We start from the raw sequence: 5,198 nt of genomic DNA, 5'->3' as shown, positions 1-5,198 counted from the left end.
CACCTGTTGTGCTGACCCTCATCGTGTCGTTCATTTAGCTTCCGGAATTAACGTCCGTAAATTTTTCTCGGCGGTGTCCGCCCACAACACGTTAAAGTACTTTGCCGGCCGCTGAAATTGCCTCAGCAAGTATAATAGCAAATAAACAGACTTTACTTCATTACCGTTTTCAGGAAGGGTCGTCGAATAGACGCACATAACAATAGATTTATATCTCTGATGTCGACCTGCTGTAAATTTTGGTACACATTTTATTCTCGAGTATTATGACATTTATCGAGACCCAAAATCTTCTTAATAGCAACAACACGGGTTCCGAAAACAACGATCGTGTGAAACCCAGCTCGCTCTGTTCGTAGCAGTAAACCCATACCGCGTTTCTTGACTTTCAAAACTCACTCGATACACTTCCGCGTTGCCGTCTAAAGAACAAAATACGAGCGAATGGAATATCAGACCAACCTGTGTCACTGGAATGAAGAGTTTCCAGCAAACTGGACGCGGCATGTCATTCTGAACCGAGGGAAATCTTCAGATATAGTAGTAGTTTTGGATGAGTCCCAAGGGAGTGTTATATGGTCATTACTTTCAGTTCTGTGGGGATACGTAAAACGTATACCGTCAGCAAGAACTACCCAATGATGTTAAAAAAAAACATTGGTCGCAATAATTTTCTATTTGTCGCACAGAAAAAAGTTATTTTTGGTGAGCAAGATAAATGGGACACCATATATTATTATTATTATTTCTTTCCTTTCTGCCGGCCGGTGTGGCCATGCTGTTCTAGGCGCTTCAGTCTGGAACCGCGTGACCGCAACGGTCGCAGGTTCGAATCCTGCCTCGGGCATTGATGTGTGTGATGTCCTTAGGTTAGTTAGGTTTAAGTAGTTCTAAGTTCTAGGGGACTGATGACCACACATGTTAAGTCCCATAGTGCTCAGAGCCATTTGAACCATCTTTCCATTCTCAGACGTTATGTCTGGTTAAAAATGGAAAGTGACGCGGCCCTTGATCAAGTGTGACTTCCTTTTAACTGTACGATATATGTTACATTGCATTTAGGAACTTTCGGTTAATTGAACATGTATTAATAATTACAGATTTCTGGAGTTCTATATATACGTTTGGATGTAGCTGTATTGCGTTGATGTACTGGTGGATATTGTGTGGTATGACTCCTGTAGTTGAGAGTATAATTGGTATTATGTCAACATTATCCTGATGCCACATGTCCTTGACTTCCTCAGCCAGTTGGATGTATTTTTCTATTTTTTCTCCTGTTATCTTCTGTATATTTGTTGTATTGGGTATTATTATTATTTGCGTCGGGACCCTGTAGAATCACGCAAAGCATTCTACCCCATTTTAGCGTTCTTTTTGATCTTCCACGATTCTCTCATTTATTCTCCATGAGTCTCTGTCTATCTTCAGTCCACTTTGTCCCTGGTTTCTTTGGAACTTCATTCTCTGACCTCACATTCCACTTCTGTATCTTGTCCCTGTATACATTTTTGTCTTCAGTTTCTATTGGATCGATTTTTGCTGCTTCTAGGTCAACTTTGACTTGTGTGATCCATGGTATTGGTGACCTGACCTCTTGTATGTATGCTAGAATTCTCTTGGTGAGTCGTTTTGGTGGTAGCCTGATGAGGCCCCCATAGAAATTCAACCTTCCTTTTCTGACATTTACTGCTGTGTTTGACATATTCTTTGTAGTTTTCCTAGAGTGTATTCTGTTTCCTTCTTCTGTCAGCTTTGAGCCGAGAATTTTCATTTTTCCTTTCTTCATTCAGTATGCTTTCCATGTCATTTTTCGCATGGAGCGTTAGCATCTCACTTGCGTACAGTATTGCAGGCTTGATTTCTGCGTTGTAGTGTCTGACTCTTGTGTAAATGGACATGCATTTTTTATTACATATGTGCTGTGTCTTGCCTAACGCTCTGTGGTCGAGTCTTCTGTGCGACCTTTTCTCCTACTGTAGCTTCAAGTATTTCGCCTAGATACTTGAAGTGTGCAATTCTGCTTACCTTGCCGTATTTTGTAGCTGATTTTGTTATGTTGAATTCTGAACAGAAAAATTCAGACTCCTCGAAAGAGATTAGCAAAAATATGGTTGAAATGGCTCTGAGCACTATGGGACTTAACATCGGAGGCCATCAGTCCCCTAGACTTAGAACTACTTAAACCTAACTATCCTAAGGACATCACACAAATCCATGCCCGAGGCAGGATTCGAATCTGCGACCGTAGCAGCAGCCCGGTTTCTGTCTGACCTAGAACCGCACGGCCACACCGGCCGGCAGAGATCTGCAGCCCAACTTTTTCCGCGCCTCTAGGGAAGTAGCACCTCACCCGGGATCATATATATATACATATGTGTGTGTGTGTGTGTGTGTGTGTGTGTGTGTGTGTGTGTGTGTATGTGTGTGTGTGTGTGTCATTTATTTTGCACACACACATATATGTGTGTGTTTCCCATGAGACTTTAGCGGATGATGCTATTGTGTATAGAGAAGTCGCGAAGCTAGAAAATTGAAACGATGTGCAAGATCGACGCTTCGTGCATCACCCTGAGCATAAACAAATGTAGCTTACTGCGCATACATGCACAGAAAGACCCTGTATTGTATGATTAAAAAATTGCAGAATAAGCGCTGGAAGCAGTTACTTCCATTAATTAGCTCTGCATATGTGTACACGGCGAATTGCACTGGAACGAACACACAAAATTAACCGCATGTAAAGCGGATGTGACACTGAGATTGACTGGAAGAGTCTTGCCGGCAGGGTTGGCCGTGCGGTTCTAGGCGCTACAGTCTGGAATCGCGCGACCGCTACGGTCGCAGGTTCGAATCCTGCCTCAGGCATGGGTGTGTGTGATGTCCTTATGTTATAATATTACTTTAAAATACAGCTCTTCGGTTGCACAGGTAAAAAATTTTCAACTTTACCTAGGTTTCAACTGCTCTAAGGCAGCCTTCATCAGAAGTAAAAAAAATTTTACATTACATAGAGTCAATAGTTATGAAATATTATGAAATATGAAATAACATAACTATTTATGTAATGTAAAAATTTTTTTACTTCTGATGAAGGCTGCCTTAGAACAGTTGAAACCTACGTAAAGTTGAAAATTTTTTACCTGTGACACCGAAGAACTTTATTTTCAAGTAATATTATAAATTTCGTCTACGGTTGCTGCATTATCAGCCATGTTCAAAATTGTCCTTAGGTTAGTTCGGTTTAAGTAGTTCTAAGTTCTAGGGGACTGATGACCTCAGAAGTTAAGTCCCATAGTTCTCAGAGCCATTTGAACCATTAGGAAGAGTCTTCAGTATCAAACTCCACAGGAAGTAGCTTACGAGACTCTCGTTCCCCCAATACTTGAATATTGCTCCTCTGTATGGGATCATTACCAGACACGACTGATAAAGGAAACAGAAAAGATCCAAAGAAGAGTAGCACGTTTCGTTACAGGTTCATTTAGCAAGCACGAAAGCATCACAGAGATGCTCATCCAATTCCAGTGGCAGGCGCTACAAGAGAAGCGCTCTGCATCACAGTTTGGTCTACTGTTAAACTTCCGAGAGCGTTCGTTCCTTTAACAGTCAACCAATATATTGCTGCCTCCTATATATATCTCGCGAAAAGACCGTGAAGCTAAAATCAGAGATATTCGCGCCCACTCGGAGACTTAACCGACAGTCGTTCACCCTGCGAACCATGCGTGACAGGAACAGGCAAAGCCGGAGGCAGCGCTGCTACACGTTGTACCCTCCACCATATAACTAAAGGTAGCATGCGGGATATAGCCGCAGACAGAGATGCACAGTAGGAGGAATATATGCTAAAATTTTTGGGTTGTTTGAGGGTACAGAAAAAGTGGGAAATTTAACACAGTAAATCTAATTCGGCTGGGCATCCAGTCGAACTGACGTTAGATGTCGAACACGGTTAGATGATGCTATGATACTTCGGGTCTGTTCCAGAGATCATCAATCGCAGAGGCTAGCAGGTCTGTCTGAAAACCATGACCATATGTCTTCAGTGTCTGGGAGCTCGGGAGAATGTAGAAATTCCTAGTCTAGTCGTTAAATTGTGAATTAATGACAGTCCACTGCCGACTTATACTTCTAGGGGAAGTAGACTCAACTTTGTGAAGTTAAAAAAACCGAATCGTAGTAATTGTAATTGAACAACTACCGTAGGCTACAGTAAACTATCGTAAGTTGGTGTAGACTGTGCTAGTTTTCCTAGTCGCCTTGGTCAGTTAAGATCGTAACAGCTTCACCTGTACATGAGGCCTGTTGCATACCTCATTTCAATCCCTTTGTGTACGTATACGACCCGTGTCTTACTAAATTCCTCTAGAAATTGGAACAGTGAACTGTCTGGAAACAGTGACAGTATATAAAGGCCATGTAAACTATGAAACATTTTTGTTCTACGTAGTTATCCTCGTGTCTGTTACTTAAAAATAAACAGTATTTATAGCACAATTGAAATTATGAATATTAAATTCAGGTTTTTTTCGAAAATGGTTGATTTTTGATGTGAAGCACAGGGATGCTGTAGTAAAAATTTAAAAAATACAGAATTATTAGGTAGCGCAAGAGAAAGCAATTTTCTAAAAACAAAGGTGAAATCTTAAAAAATGCAAAATGAAAACATATGAAACACTCCAGAATGAGATTTTCACTCTGCAGCGGAGTGTGCACTGATATGAAACTTCCTGGCAGATTAAAACTGTGTGCCCGACCGAGACTCGAACTCGGGACCTTTGCCTTTCACGGGCAATGCTCTACCATCTGAGCTACCGAAGCACGACTCACGCCCGGTACTCACAGCTGCACTTCTGCCAGTACCTCGTCACCTACGTTCCAAACTTTACAGAAGCTCTCCTGTGAACCTTGCAGAACTAGCACTCCTGAAAGAAAGGATACTACGGAGACATGGCTTAGCCACAGCCTGGGGGATGTTTCCAGAATGAGATTTTCACTCTGCAGCGCAAGTGCTCTACCATCTGAGCTACCGAAGCACGACTCAAGCCTGGTACTCACAGCTTCACTTCTGCCAGTACCTCGTCTCCTACGTTCCAAACTTTACAGAAGCTCTTTCAGGAGTGCTAGTTCTGCAAGGTTCGCAGGAGAGCTTCTGTAAAGTTTGGAACGTAGGAGACGAGGTACAGGCAGAAGTG

The 5,198-nt window shown here is 42.1% G+C and overlaps 1 non-coding gene across 1 annotated transcript; it reads right to left on the bottom strand.

Moving 5' to 3' along the window:
- Positions 1-4,751: 4,751 nt before the first annotated feature.
- Trnas-uga (transfer RNA serine (anticodon UGA)) lies at positions 4,752-4,825 on the bottom strand. The gene has a single exon. It is a non-coding gene; the product is annotated as a tRNA-Ser (tRNA).
- Between the last annotated feature and the right edge of the window lie 373 nt (positions 4,826-5,198).

The sequence above is a fragment of the Schistocerca serialis genome, chromosome 10 (genome assembly GCF_023864345.2).
Source record: "Schistocerca serialis cubense isolate TAMUIC-IGC-003099 chromosome 10, iqSchSeri2.2, whole genome shotgun sequence".
In the NCBI taxonomy this organism is placed as follows: Eukaryota; Metazoa; Arthropoda; class Insecta; order Orthoptera; family Acrididae; genus Schistocerca; species Schistocerca serialis.
Note: the sequence above shows the minus strand (reverse complement) of the source record. Positions and strands in the feature narration are given on the sequence as shown.